We start from the raw sequence: 16,736 nt of genomic DNA on the forward strand, positions 1-16,736 counted from the left end.
TTCATGGTAAAATTCAAAAGTACTAGTAAGAAGTCTTGTATAATTAGAAAGTTGAGGAGCTGCTATGGTACTTAACGATAAATTTGCGGAATGATTTTTGTTTTGAAATTGTGCCTCGATTTTCCTTATATTTAGATTTCCCCACATTTAAATAGAAGTTTTTTTTTCATAAATTATCTCCAATAAAAAAAATATTTCTGTCATTAAACGTTTATCGAACAGCTGAATTCTGATACTTCACAACACAGCAATGGTCACAGGCTATAATCACAGGACAGGAACTGTAAAAAAAAGGGTACTTGTCGGTTGTATGATAGACACTCGGGAAGTGAAGTTCGATTAATGCTAATGAAATGAAACAAAATATGATGAATATATAATAGTTTAGAAACAAATTTGGGCTATATATTTGCACATTAGGGGGGGGGGGGGTGGCGGTAAAGCTTAGCATATATTAAATGCGTAAACTAACCATTGTTGTATTTAATATATGCTATGATTTACCCCACCCCCCTAATGTGCAAATATATAGCCCAAACTTTTGATAAAGCTAATGAAATAAAATAAAGTACGATGAAAATATAATACTTTATTAGGAAAATTTTAAAATTACAACGACAGTATAAAACAGTTACTTGACCAGTATTTTGTGTCTAAATTTTATTTGTCTATTATATAACCGATAAAAACAAAAAAGAAGAAAAGAACAGATCCAGCGGTGTTGATCTCTGTTTCACGGTCCGTTTCACGGTATTTAATATATGCTATGCTTTACCCCACCCCCCTAATGTGCAAATATATAGCCCAAACTTTTGATAAAGCTAATGAAATAAAATAAAGTACGATGAAAATATAATACTTTATTAGGAAAATTTTAAAATTACAACGACAGTATAAAGCAGTTACTTGACCTGTATCTTGTGTCTAAATTTTATTTGTCTATTATATAACCGATAAAAACAAAAAAGAAGCAAAGAACACATCCAGCGGTGTTGATCTCTGTTTCACAGTTCTTCAGCCAGGAAGGGAAATGGGTGCCAGCCATCCTGTACTTTCACACACCCTTCCTTTTTACCCTCTCAAGATTTCTCCACGCATTCAGAGCTGGTTCGACTCTGGCTGAGCTTACAGAATCTAGCCACTCACCCTCATTCCAGACCAATTGAAGAGCAAGAGGGAACTGTCCTGAGAAGTATCAGATTTCGGCTGTTCACAAGGTTTTGAATTTCCTCTAGTACAGTTTGATTCACAGCCTACTAAAGTTTATGAAACGTAGGCCTATGCCATTACAACATTTACCGCATGGGAATTTTGAGAATCTGCAGTTATGTTTAAGCAATGTTTCTGTATAATTTTGAAGTGCCCAAATTAAAGTTCTTCAGTATGCAAAACTGTGGTAACCAGAGGCGCCATTTGGGGGGGTCAGGGGTGGGCAAATGCCCACCCCAGATTTTCCAGGAGGCCCAAGCTTCCACCACAAAGGGCCCTTTTCCGGCCATAATTATCCATTATGTCCAACATAATCCATTCTGTTCAAATGATTTGAACTAACTGCACGCCTATTAGCCAAAGAGCGTAATTACCTGACGACCCTTGGGGTAATTACGCTATTTGTTATTAATCATTGTAAACTTTGAAAGTAGGTTAGATTCGTAATAAAAGTCTCAAGTTCTGTCAAATGCCCCATGCCCACCCCAAGATTTGGCCCAAATGGCGCCTCTGGTGGTAACCTTCAAAATGGCCAAAGCAACCGAAAACTTGTTAAAATTGCAACAAACTGATATGAATTCTGAGCCATCCATGAGTAATTTCCAAGATAAATTTTGCGCAAGAATAATAATATATGCAAATTCAAGTAATCTTGTTAGGATTTGATTGTAAACAAACTAAAAAACTTTGATTTTGATCTCATGCGAAAATTTCGCAGGGCTCACGATAAAATTATAAAAATAAACGATGCATTGCAGTAATAATGATGACCAGATATCAAATTTTCTGTTCAAAAGATTGTTAATGTCTTTAGTCTGAAATGCGAAAAAAATCAGTTTTAGATCACAATTTTATAATTTTCGAGAAAACAAGTTTTTCGTCTTTTAGACAAATCTCGTCTTTTAGGAGCCACCCCTCCCCCCTCACCTCTGTACAAGTAAACAAATCAATAAAATCTTCCTGTTTCAACTCAAAATATTCCTGCAATAAGGGGAAACTACTACCCCCTCAGACTCTATATTAGCCCATCATTCCAAATGGCCAACTTCTAAATTAAACATCGACACGCAAATTGTATGTGGTTCTTATTCTGTTTCCGGAATCAGTATGGAATGCGGCGTGTTCTTGACAGAATTGCTGCGTAAAGATACCATTTGATACATCTTCTTTTTAAATCAAGAAATTATTTCACCTCCACATAAATTTTATGAATTGGTGGTATTAATGACTTGCTGCCCTACTGTATCGTTTGGTTAATTCAGTGATGTTTTCAGAGATCTTCTTTTTGATTTTTTGGTGACGATAATTCATAACGTTATTTTTTGTTAGTTGTTTCTTTTTCGTTAAATACTATACTTCAAGGCCGTGTCCATAGGGGGGGGGGGTTGAGTCCCTTCCCCGAAATGTTTTTCCGACTCGTGAAAACTTCATAAAAATGCAGATGTTTTTTTTGTATTTTAAAGTTTTTTGTGAACCCCCTCCCTCCCTCACCAAAATATACCCCCCTAATAATAATCATAGATACGGTCCTAGATGTCCTAATCCCTGGCACCAGTGGGTGCCTTCCGGGAGTCACAATAATCATGGGGTCACATGCTAATTTGGCAGTCTAAAGACCACGTAAACAATGCTACGGTGAATCAGTGGACTGCCTTAACATTGGTTCGTGACAATGAATGATGAGTAAAGAGTGACTAGTTCTGATAGTCGTTAAAATTCTAACAGAAGTAGTTTGATAGCAATATATGCGGACATAAAAAGAATCAGCTTTTTTCGGTGGTTTTAAATGTAAAATTTTAATGATTCGAAGTAAGCCACCGAAAGCTACGAGACTTTAAACGATTACCCCATTTACAAGAAATATCAAGAAACTCGTATAAGGGCTACTAAGCTTAACAAAAATTACACCGTCAAATTCACCAGATCAGAAGACCCTAATGCAGAGGCTTCAGCCCCTGTCTTCAAATGGCAGAATTTTTGTATTTCTGAGGAGTGTTTTACATATAATCAATGGTCCTAGAAAACTGAGAAAAGGTTCTTTTCAAGAGTGGGTCTAGAGCAAAATCTGCGGGGGGCAATGGGACAAGGGTGGCAGTAAAGAAAAACCTTGGAAGACCAATGTAACAAGGGCGCCAATCAAGAGCATAATTTTCTATGAGGCAAAGGGGCAACTTCTCCCTCCAGATCCCGGTTTCCCCCAGATCTCAGTTTGTTCCCCCCAGCCAAAATTTGGTTGCTGCAAAAAAGCTTGTCAACATTAAGATAAGCCTGCATAATTCAAGCACCCAGAGATGCAGGTCAGTTTGTTTTTAGAATATCTTTGCCTGTATGGTAATATATGACTAATTTTGCAGTTTTCACTGTCATTTTCACTTGATTTAGGAAAAAATGGCTCCAACTTGCCCCCTCTCCAGGATTTAGACAAATTACGCCACTGTCACCAATAATTGACCATTTAAAAAAATCCATTTACACTAATCCATTTAAAAAAGAATGAAAAATAAAGAATAAGGGCGCCAGGGAAAATCTTGGGATGGGGAAGTCCTCTGCCCCCCTGGATCCGCCGGTGATTCTTTTGAACGCAAATTAAAAGTTAAAAGCACGAAATAACAATTTTGCCTCAAAGAGGAAAAAAATCTATCAATTTTAAATTTGGAGATAATCACTTGGTTGAAAATAATCAATATATATATATATATATATATATATATATATATATATATATATATATATATATATATATATATATATATATATATATATATATATATATATATACTAGCTGTTGGGGTGGCGCTTCGCGCCACCCCAACACCTAGTTGTTGGGGCGCTTCGCGCCCACCCCCCAAGCCCCCCCGCGCGCGTAAGTCGTTACGTGCCATATTAGTTACGCGCTATTGTAGCAGTGTCCCTGTGTCCCACCTGTGAATAGAGATAGATATAAATATATATTTTTAACTACGTAAAACATGCGAATATACAACATTCTTCGTTGTCCCATTGTCTGTGAATATAAATAGCATTTATATTCCCTGTGTCCCGGTCGTCATTTGTGTCCTGGTGTCCCAGTTTGTATTTTCTCTTTGAGTGTCCCGGTCGTCATTTATATTCCCTGTGTCCCAGTGTCCCGGTCGTCATTTGTGTCCCGGTGTCCCGGTCTGTAATTTCTATTCAAACAATCCCTGTGTCTCAGTCGTCAATCATATATCCCGCCTGTACCCCCGGCGTCCCTGTTGTAGTTGTGTCCCTGCGTCCCGGTCGTCATTTATATTCCCGGTCGTGATTTGTGTCCGGGTGTCCCAGTCTGTAATTTTTCTTTGAGGTTCCTGGTCGTCATTTATATTCCCTCTGTGTCGGTCGTCATTTGTGTCCCGGTATGTAATTTATCTTTGAGTGTTTTTTCTTTTTAGTTTTTTTAGTTTTTACATTTTTCCAGTTTTTTTTTCTTCTTTATTTTTCAGCGTCACTATGAAGTACATATTGCCGAACCTTCAGTCATTTTACAATTAAACATTTTTCCGTGAACGCATGTCTTAAATACCATTAATGACGTCACCGTCAAAGCAAAAATGACGTCAGTCAACACAAAAACATGACGTCACCTGATCCACAGACAGACAGACAGACAACTTATTTTTATATATATAGATATTAATGGTTTTAGTTTTAGAGGCAGTTATGTCACCCAGTGGTGCATTCGTTCCTACATATGCGGGTAGTTCATACCGAATAAACGAATAATACGGACATGACTATCTAAGGATTGAGTTATCTAGTTTGATTCATTTTTGGTTTGATAAGATAATGTGCAGATTAGCGCTTTAGCTATTAGGGAGGAGAGGTGGCAGATCTTCGTAGGGGGAGGTGTTGGACTGAACCCTCAAAAAGCGACTTTAGGTAATGTTAGACTTTGGGTAAATAGAGCTATCATTTGAGGGGACCAGGTAAAAATTTATTACTAACCCCTCTTTATAACTAGAAATTTTTCAATCTAAGCCTGCAATATGGATGTTGCGGGGTGATGGCTCCCTTTTGTTGCAGAAATGATTTTTCTTTAGCATGAAAGATATTTAATTTATTCAATATTTTCTTTATTAATAAACACAATTATAATCCGTTACTTCTTATAACTGCACTGATAGAATTCATGTACTTATCAGCATAAAAATATGAAATGTGCAGGGCCAAGTGGTACCAGGGGCTTTATTTGTTCAGAAATTTAAATGGAATTATTTTTCATTTTCATAATTGTGTATATTTTCAGTCTATTCTTTTCATATGAATAGATGGCAAGATTTTACTCAAACGACAGGCATAGTGAGCAATTGTTTTAAAAAAAAATAAAAAGCTTTTTCGTGAGTTTCAAAGTGTACTCCATATCTTCATTAAAAAAAAAAAAAAAAAAAAAAAAAAAAAAAAAAAAAAAAAAAATCATTGCAGTTTCTGTTTTTCATTTAACAAAATCGAAAAAAGAAACAAAACTATTGTCACATTCAAACTGAGGTCATTATCGAGGGAATTTTGGCTCTTTAAAAGTTCGGCAAATTTGTTTCCATAGTATAGATAACTTTGAAGACCACACTGCCTTTTCATGACGAAAGTAAAACACTTCAAAATAGGGATGAAACCTTTTAATTGACAGTGAACAGATATAAAATTATTTAACTGGATATTTCGAACACATATACAGTGTTAATCATCAGCATTAAAACTGATGATGAACACTGTACATGTGTTCGAAATATCCAGTTAAATAATTTTGTATCTGTTCACTGTCAATTAAAAGGTTTCATCCCTATTTTGAAGTGTTTTAGTTTCCATGGTAACATTGCAATATTGAGACTACTTGAAGTAATAATTACCAATTCTGAACCAGTTATAAATGGCTATTTTTTCTTGCTATTTAATCCCAAAGAAGAATAAAAAAAGGCCCCAGGATATATTCACTTTCATCCTAGTAAAATTACGTATAATAGCCAATAAAATTCCACAGCCATTAAAATTCTATTTTTTTTAATAATTTAATGAAGTTGCAGGAGAATTATTGCCCGTAATACCCTTGCGATGACGTAGTGCATAGTGCTGCGCTCCCTATTTGAATGTTGGGGGGGGGGTCAATCCCACATGTCGTAAGGAAATGTTCAATTGTAAATGGGAAATATTCAATAATTTTTTGTTGATGACCGCGGACTTCCTGGCCTCCATGGTGACATCCATTGAAGGTATCCCTATAAAAGAATAATTGTTTGAAGAAATCATCGTGGAAGCCGTGTAATAACACATAATACACCGTTTTCTCTATTTCATATCCCTTCCCCTCTAATAAATATTTTAAGGAGTGCACTTTTTAGGGGATGACTATCGTTCTCGATGTACATTTATATGGACATTAAACTTAAACGTAAGAAATGGGCATTGAAAAGGGGATTAGCTGCCTCCCCTTACATTTGCAAAGGCCTTAGGTGAGAGAAAGAACTCCTAAAAAAAATGCAACTGTCCATCCACACAATGTCTACCGGATAGAAGAGCTGCTTGTTGGGCATTAACTTTACTTAAAATTTCAGTTTAAACGATTTTAGGTACAAATTTTTTCTCGAATACGGTTCCACATTTTTTTTTTTCGAAAACAGATATCCTGGGATTTTCCGGCCGAAAAAAAAATTTAAAAATCAATCAAAAAATCAAAAAAAATTAAAAATCAATCGGTGGTGCATTTGTTATGCACTCATAATTGATTTCAACTTAGGAGTGTGCTTTGTAAATTACAAGGAGCTGAAGAGGGGCCAGTCCCACTTGCAAATTAAATAGTATCTGTTAGTTTAAAATTTTAATGACGCAGACCTTATTCAAACCACTTGCAATTTATTTGACCATTTGAGCTTATTTACAAACAACGTTGTAACTAAAAAACTGTTTCAGTTCACCTTTTTTTCTGCTTAAAATTCCATACAAATGAGTTAATCTTACTTCTTCAAAGAAGTTCTGTGTTCAGTCTAGACAGGTAAGTCCATTGCTAACATGTCTCATAATTGTATGCAAATTACCATGTTTGATTTTATTATTATTATTTTTTTTTGGATTTGAGACTAAGCTATGAGAATATTCTTGACCTGAGTTCACAATGATTCCTCCCCGGAGTTACCAAGGACAAGGGGGGGACAAAAGGTTCCGACGAAACTATTGCTCCAGGACTTTATCTTTTAGGACTATTATTTTTTTGGATTTTCAATAAGATTCAGAAATTTGAACACTAAGTACCCATCTGTTTTAAATGTCCTATTCATTTTCCCTACATAGAAAGGCATATCTCCGATTCTGTCGCATTTTGATTACTTTTAGTTATTAAAATAATTAACTGAAAAAGACCAAAATTATTAAAAATTAAAACTGTTAACTTAAACATATAACTTATGCTTTTAACTTTAAAGTATTACCATCCCTGATTACGTCAAAGGTTTAAATTTGCCATCTTAAATTGACTTTTTAGAGAAGCACAAAGTTACGTTTTCAAAACATTTTTGCCTGTTGTTTCCTTGCCAATTAGCATAGAATGCCAAAGGAATTGTCGTAATTCACATTAGGTTAGCACATGCATAGTTGTTTGGTATAATGCTGATCTTGCAGAGCAGGTAATACGCTCATAATTTAACCCTAACTAGGCTAATGACTTTTATGCGCAAGAGGGAGAAGGCTATGCACGGAGAAATGACTTATAGGCTAAGAAAAAATACTGGAGAACGCAAAAACAATATAATTATTTAAGAATTAACGACGCTTCTTGACTACTAAGGTCCCTGCGTCGGCCCTGCAGTGCATTCCTGCAGCGTGATTCGATCTCTGGGTCCCGTATTATCAAGCTAAGGTCAAATCCACTGCGCCACCACAGACGACGCTCTAACCAACTGAGCTAACAAGCCGTTAAAAAACAATATAAATTAATTCGAAAAGTACCTTTTAAATACACCAGAGAAAATCTGTCTTCTATCTACCTGTAAAGATAAGGGGAGATATTAATTTTTTCTGCATTAATCGTATTCTACCAAAGATAAATTATGGTCTGATCTCGCCTCTATTCAACTAAAACCATAAACACTAGATTCTTGAAAGTGATGTTCGTGTTTAAGAAGTTAAAGTAATTTAATTTTTACAACCCCAAAATCAAAATTTTTGAGAGCCACATAAAGGAAGCCGAGCTTTCAACCTATAAAAGTGCGAAATTTTATGTTTTCTTGAAATGTACGATACCTGAGAGATAAGTGGTTGCTTTTCTTTTCTTAGATTCAGAGCTAGCTAAATTAAACCAGAGTTCTAAGAATATTGAAAGAAGTCTTATTTAAATGGGAACCCTGAGTCCTAGTATTTTTATTAAGTGAAAAAAGAGATTAGTAATAGCAAGGTTTTTTTTTAGTCACCAAACAGCTGGCAGGTACAAAAAAAGTCATCATCAGAGTGAACGAAGATATTGAAGTAGTCAATATGTTGAAAGGTATTGAGATTTTTGGGTCAAACCTCATAGTTTCTGAAGATATACAACAGTTGGCTTCTTCAGTCAGTCCTTAAATATATATGAAGTCTATCCATGGGAATGAAGGATATAGGAATTTGAAATCAGCATCAAAATGCGATTCTTTTGATGTAACTATTGGTATCAGAATTCAATTTTGTAGAGATTCGGATACTATTGAGCCGGGTCGCTACTTACTACAGTTCGTTACCACGGACTGTTTGATAGGTATTTTAGACACCAGACTGTTCCTATAGGGTTAGTGGCACCCAGGGTAAAATCCCGCCTCTTAAAATTTTTCAAGTTGTTACTGAGAGGCCAACCAATCTGATCAAGAGGCCGCATCAATCGAAATAAAGGGACAATTAACCTCCTAGCTTCCTGTCAGCTGATGGAATTTCAACGAAGCGTCAACAATAGCTGCAGAAGAAAAGAAGGTGGTCACTTATTAGGGAAATTGAGCATGAAACTAACACTGTTAAAATAACAGTGTAAATAATGCATACTCTAAATAATTTCATACTCAACCTTCCCTAACAAGGTATCCACCTCATTAGGGAAGGTCGACACCTTTAAATTAATAAACACTAAAAGGGTTGAAATTTACCCGCAGCACCTTTTTCATTTGAATGAATGTTGCCTTAAATCACACTTTCCCATGATAAGGCCGAATCCTATGGATACCGGTCACCTGTCTAGCAACAAGTGTCTCATATTTCTACTGAACTATTAAGCATCAAGTACTTCCAAGGCTATTATTTAAGCATCAATTTCTAAGCATATGAACAATGTCTACTTAAGCAGTAGGCCTACTTGAGATGTAAGAACATAAATTATCCTTAAGTACTACATGAAATACTTCTCGAGTACATTCTAGAATTGATAAATCAGCAAAAATCGGAATCATTGCTTATAGAGTCTTAACTTACTTACTTATTTACACACTTAACTTACTTACTTAACTTACTTATAGAGACTTTCGCGAAAGCTCAATTATCTGAGACCGATGTGTAGTCGTTGAAAGCCATATCTTCAAAACATAAGAAAGAATAAAACTCTACTTAGTGGTTTGGTTGAAAATTGCTGGTGCTTCTTCTATATTAAATATTGGTTATTTGATTTGAGCATTGCCAAGCATTCAAATCTGATATCTCCCAGGAAATTTCTTCGTTGAGAAAGAATTGAACCTTTGTTAAAGAGAAACCTTTCAGCAGGAGTGAAGAGGGCAAAACACAATTGTCTGAAAACTTGGTGGACGGGTGGATAGTCCTTAAGAGCAACAAGATCTCGCTATTTGTCAAACAAAAATTGCAGAACTTCTAGCTTGACGTTCGTTTCCTGTGAATGTTGACTCCAACAAATCCCTTTCGTCCTCAAAAACTATAGTATCTGTTCCCTGAGAAGAGATTTGAGATGTCATTATCAGAATTGCAGAAACCCAGCTTTAAGGCTACTTCGACTGACAATTTTTCCTTTCGTTCCTTTCAAATATGACAAAACATTCTGTTTTTGAACATAAGTGAGCTACAGATTGAGAGAACATTGTCTCGGCAGCGCTATGAAGGAGCAACAAATCTCTCAGAAATATGGACCGTCGTTCATGTAGTGTATTTTTGGGTTGATCAAGGGCGCAGTGTGCTTAACAGAGTACCAGAGCCTTATCAGTATTTCCTGATTGCTCTTAAATGCAAGATAAATGATTCCAAACCAACTTTTTTTCTTTGCTTTGGAGTGTCTCCACCTTAATCACAAGGGACTCTATAAAAGAAGTGTTCCTCCATAAACTCAATTGTGTATACTTTACCGTCACAAACTCCACTAAGCACTGAGCTTTCCTACGCTGGTGCAACGTACTACTCGTTGCAATGAATTTTATTTAGATTTCCACTGCGTCTTACAGGCTGAATTATTTTACCCCTAACTTTAGCCGAGCGATCACAACTGGTTGCAGTGAGGCTTAGAGAATTCCGCAGTCCAACTACTTTCACGAAAACGAAACAAAACAAGATTTGCTAAAGAGCCTCAGCTAGTGGAGCCTTAGCATCCCACTAGATGCTTATGTTATTTGAACTTCATTAGACAGATTCAGCAAGCTTTGGTTTTTATTCAGCAGCAAACATAGATCGTGGACGTGAATTTTATCTTCAGCAATCGCTCACCTTCCTCCTCTCCCTTCTTTTCAAGCTCTTTGACAGGCTTCGTAAAGCTTGACAAATTGCCTGTAGCAATTACCTTGACTTTAGTTATACTATCCTCGATGCCACACTCTTTAAAGATGCATCAAAATTTTCAGCAATTTCGTCATCTACTTGTGACTATTTGAATCGAAGAACAGCTAAGGCCATAGAAAAATCTGTTTAGCTTATATGTGGTCACCTCACGTGATGTAGGACCATATATCTGCCGTCAGTAAGATGTGACGAGTTCTTCTGAGCATTTCTACTAATTTTTTTTTTCGGTCGTTCAGATTGTCATTCAACTTATTTTCAAGGTTCTTCCTGCAAATAATAGCTAATTCTAAGGCCAGTCTTGAAATCAGTATTTTGAAAGCTGTCATTCTAATCTGTGAAGGGGGTGCATTTCTTCGATGTTTCATTAAAAAAGGAAACTATGATTAGAAAAATAACCACGACAACAAGGGAAATTTCAGCCAATGAAAAGAAAGAAGCGAAAAGACAAAAGCAGAATCAGTAGTAGAATCAGCGGCGGACTAGTAAGTAATATATTAAAAAGGAAAAATAATATAATAATCTATATATATAAAAATAAGTTGTCTGTGTGTGTCTGTCGAGTGACGTCATGGTTGTGTGCCGACTGACCTCATGTTTGTCGAGTGACTTCATTTTAAGGATTGAGCTGTATGCGTCATGAAGTTGTTTGTCGACTGACGTCATGTTTATCAACTGATGAAATTACATACCGGGACACAAATGACGACCGGGACACAGGGAATATAAATGACGACCGGGAACCTCAAAGAGAAATTACAGACTGGGAAACCCGGACACAAATCACGACCGGGACACAAGGAATATAAATGACGACCGGGACACAGGGACACAACTACAACGGGGACGCCGGGGGCACAGGCGGGGTATATAAATGACGACCGGGACACGGGGATTGTTCGAATAGATATTACAGACCGGGACACCGGGACACAAACGGCGACCGGGACACAGGGAATATAAATGACGACCGGGACACAGGGACACATCATTAGAATAATGAGGTATAGATCTGAATACGGATTGTTTTTCCCATGGACAATTATATGTTGCATGTTCAAGAGTCAGTAAACCTGACAATCTATTTATATGCATAGACAATGGGACAGCGAAGAATGTTGTATATTCGCATGTTTTACGTAGTTAAAAACATATATATATATATATATATATATATATATATATATATATATATATATATATATATATATATATATATATATATATATATATATATATATATATATATATATATATATATATATATACTAGCTGTTGGGGGGGCGCGAACAATCAGGATTAAGATCTATACCACATTTTTCTAATGATTGACCTTGAGCTTTGTTAATGGTGATTGCAAATACTAATCGAATTGGGAATTGCAATCTTTTAAATTGAAAAAGCAGATCCGTTGGAATCATGGGAATGCGAGGAATAAGAACAGCCTCACCCTCATAAGGCCCTGTCAAGATTGTGGCCTCTATTAGGTTTTCCATTGTTTTTTTTTACGGCAAGTCGCGTGCCATTGCAAAGCTTTGGTGGGTTGATATTTCTTAAAAGTATTATTGGTACGCCTATTTTTAGTTGTAGCACGTGTGGTGGACACCCTGAAGGATCTATGGAATTTAAAAATTCAGATGGATAATTAACCGCTTCATTTGGTTCCAAAACTGTGTCGACTGACTTGTAAAGGACTGCCTGGTCTCGAATCTTGTTCAAAACAATATTGTTGATTTCGTGGACGTCTATATTTTTGGGTGCGAGAATCGCTCTTTCACTTAGCCATTTATTATTTTTATAATTTTTTAGAATATTCGGAAATACTTTTTCAATCAATTCATTTTTGGACGTCACTAAATTACAGAAATCAGCAGGTAGTTGTATACGTCCTGAAATTGAGTCTACTGTTTGACCAGAGTCATCGTTTTGCAATCGGACACGCATATTTGTAGTTAATTTTAATATTTTTACGTGTGCCTATAAATTAGAATTTTTTAGGCAAGCATTCATTTCGTCTGCAGGAGTTAAACTACGTAAAAATTGCGAATATACAACATTCTTGGCTTTCCCATTGTCTCTGCATATACAAAGCCGTATGTACTAATAATGACATCATATGCAAACGCTCTTTTTACAAACAAACAAACATGCATACATACAACTCGTTTTTATATAGATAGATAGATAGATAGATAGATAAAATACAAATTAACTGCGTAAAACTTGCGAATATACAACATTCTTCGCTGTCCAATTGTCGCTGCATATAAATAGATTGTCAGGTTTACCGACCCTCGAACATGCAACGTACAATTGTCAATGGGAAAAACAATCAGTATTAAGATCTATACCACATTTTTCTAATGATTGACCTTGAGCTTTGTTAATGGTGATTGCAAATGCTAATCGAATTGGGAATTGCAATCTTTTAAATTGAAAAGGCAGATCCGTTGGAATCTTGGGAATGCGAGGAATAAGAACAGCCTCACCCTCAAAAGGCCCTGTCAAGATTGTGGCCTCTATTAGGTTTTCCATTGTTTTTTTTTTACGGCAGGTCGAGTGCCATAGCAAAGCTGTGGTGTGTTTATATTTCTTAAAAGTATTATTGGTAGGCCTATTTTTAGTTGTAGCACGTGTGGTGGAAACCCTAAAAATAATATCTCGAGGTAAAAACTGATCACCGACCATAACGATGGCCACTTCGTCGATAGTTGGAGCATTGTATCTACGCACATGTTGGCCAGGAGGCGTTTTGTCAGCGGAAATAACAATTTTATGCGTATAAGTAGGCATCAAATCGATGGCTGTTTTGAACAGACGCACTAAATTATTATTTTCGTGGAAAAGATGTTGTAATTGGGAAACGATTGTCCTTTCAATGTTGGGAGAAATTTCGCAACGTGCATTCAATTCAGAATTTCTATCACTGATGAAGTACAATTGTAAAAATTTATGATTCTCGCCTGAGAATGGTAGAAGAGACCCTGCTCTATGATAAATTTGCCCTTTTACTTTGAAAGTAGACATAAATTGATCTGGATTTTCAATTTGGGCTCCAAACGACGTCATTTGGAAACATGAGTTGTATTTTCTGATTCATTTATATTCCTTATGTCCCGGTGTCTCGGTCGTCATTTATATCCCCCTGTTTTATATCCCGCTTATTTTTCAGTTTTTTCCTTTTTTTAGTTTTTTTTTACTTTTTTAGTTCTTTTAGTTTTTACGTTTTTTAGTTTTTTTTAGTTTTTTAGATGAATTTTTTTTTTTTAGTTTTTTACCTTTTTTTCTTTTTAGTTTTTATTGGTTTTAACCTTTTTTTAGCTTTTTATCTTTTTTATTTTTTTTTATTTTTATTTTTAATTTTATTAGTATGAGACACAGGAATTGTTTGAATAGAAATTACAGACCGGGACACCGGGACACAAATGACGACCGGGACACTGGGACACAGGGAATATAAATGACGACCGAGACACTCAAAGAGAAATTACAAACTGGGACACCAGGACACAAATGACGACCGGGACACAGGGAATATAAATGCCATTTATATGCACAGACAATGGGACAGCGAAGAATGTCGTATATTCGCATGTTTTACGTAGTTAAAAATATATATTTATATCTATCTCTATTCACAGGTGGGACACAGGGACACAGCTACAATGGCGCGTAACAACTTACGTGCGCGGGGGGGGGGGGCTTGGGGGGGGGGCGCGAAGCGCCCCACCAACTAGGTGTTGGGGTGGCGCGAAGCGCCACCCCAACAGCTAGTATAATAACAATAATAATAAGATTTGCAGTGCATTAGACATACAAAGAACGTCATGAAAACTCTTCATTTCTTTAATCTTGATTAATTTTACGACTGACTGGCAACGTAAACCATGTCAGTTGAACAAGTTTGTACTATTCTTGTAGAGTAATATTTTGTTAGTAATATTCTGTTAGTAATATTTTGTAATAGGTAGTTATATTTTGTTTTAGTTTGGTTTTGAAAGTTAGAGACCTTATCCCCAATTTCCATAGTCACAAGGGCAGACAGCCAATTTCGTTTCTTTTAATCTAGATCCAAAATCGAAAAGACCAGAGATTTTATTAATAAACTGAAATAGTAGCTTCCTCCCCAAAGAAGCAAAAAAGCTAGTGGGATATAGACATACATGTTAATATTTAAATTATTTGTTTTAATTTAATAGAAATTACAAAATTGAATTTAATTTAAATATGATACATCACTACCTGAAACTAGATTATTGATGAATGGGCAGAAAAGGTTGCCAAAATTACATAATCAAAAAACTCGTGGTAGCAAATTGTACTTCCGAAGTTATACGATTAAATAATAACCGAAACTCTAAAAATCAGAATTTTGATATTAATATATGCATGAAAAGAATTGGCTGATTATGTTGATTCTACATATATCAAATAAAAAAAAACAAGTTTTTTTTTATCTGAAAGTAAGGAGCGACATTAAAACTTAAAACTAACAGAAATTACTTGATATATAAAAGGGGCTGTTCCCTCATCAAAGCACCACTCTTTATTCTAAAGATTGACTCTTTCTCTCAACTCTACTTTTTAAAACAGTAAAAAAAATTTGCGTAAAGAGCGGGGCCTTGATGAGGGAGCAGCCCCTTTCATATACGAAGCAATTTCTGTTCGTTTTAAGTTTTAATATCGCTCCTTACTTTCATTTAAAAAAACTCGTTTTTTTATTTAATTTCTGATCGTTTTTGAGTTAATACATATTTTGATTTTGGCTCTCCGCAGATGAATAATAAACGAAATTTGTATATTTATTTTATTGGGTAAAAGGATTTCTGATAGTTTTGATCGAATGGTTTTGAGAAAAAAGAAGCGAGGAAGGTGGCCTAGTTGCCCTCCAAATTTTGGCTACTTAAAAAGGCAATTAGAACTTTTAATTTATTACGAACGTTTTATTACTAAAAGATATGCGTAACTTAAAAATTAGCTTACGTAACGAACTTCTGTATTCGCATGTTTTTATTATGTATATGAGTAGGTTCACCCCCCTCCCCGTCAGTACCTCGCTCTTTACACTAAAACTTTAATTTTGTCCCCTTTAATGACCCCTGAATCACAAACGCCGTAGAATAAATGGTTGAAATTACTGAAAAAAAAAACTTTAGCGTAAAGGGCGAGGTATTAGGAGGAGGGGAATCCCTCCTAAATGCACAATAATTTCTGTTCGTTTTAATTTTTAATGTTGCTCCTTACTTTCAGTTGAAAAAACTTTTTCATATTTACTTTTTCATTGTCTTTTTTTTAATAATGCTAGGAAATCCTTCGCTCCCTGCATGGAAATTTTCTTCCCCTATGACAAATTCCTCCATGGAAAGTTCCCCCAACATATCCTCCTCTTCTCAACCCCTCCCCCAAAATTCCACTGAAAACGTCTGTACACTTCCCAATAACCATTACTATATGTAAGCACTGGTCAAAGTTTGTCACTTGTAGGCCCTTCCATAGGGACTGTGGGGGAGTAAGTCATACCCAAAGATTTAGTTATTAGATATTTCGACTATCTTGAATAAAATGGCTATCTCAGAATTTCTATCCAGTGAATTTGGGAAGAAATGAGCGTGGGAGGGGGCCTAGGTGCCGTCCAATTTTTTGGTCACTTAAAAAGGGTCCTCGAACTTTTCATTTCCGTTAGAATGAGCGCTCTCGCAAAATTCTAGGACCACTGGGTCGATACCATCACCCCTGGGAAAAAAAAAACAAATAAACACGCATCCGTGATCTGCCTTCTGGCAAAAATACAAAAT

Source organism: Artemia franciscana, chromosome 1 (assembly GCF_032884065.1).
Source record: "Artemia franciscana chromosome 1, ASM3288406v1, whole genome shotgun sequence".
In the NCBI taxonomy this organism is placed as follows: Eukaryota; Metazoa; Arthropoda; class Branchiopoda; order Anostraca; family Artemiidae; genus Artemia; species Artemia franciscana.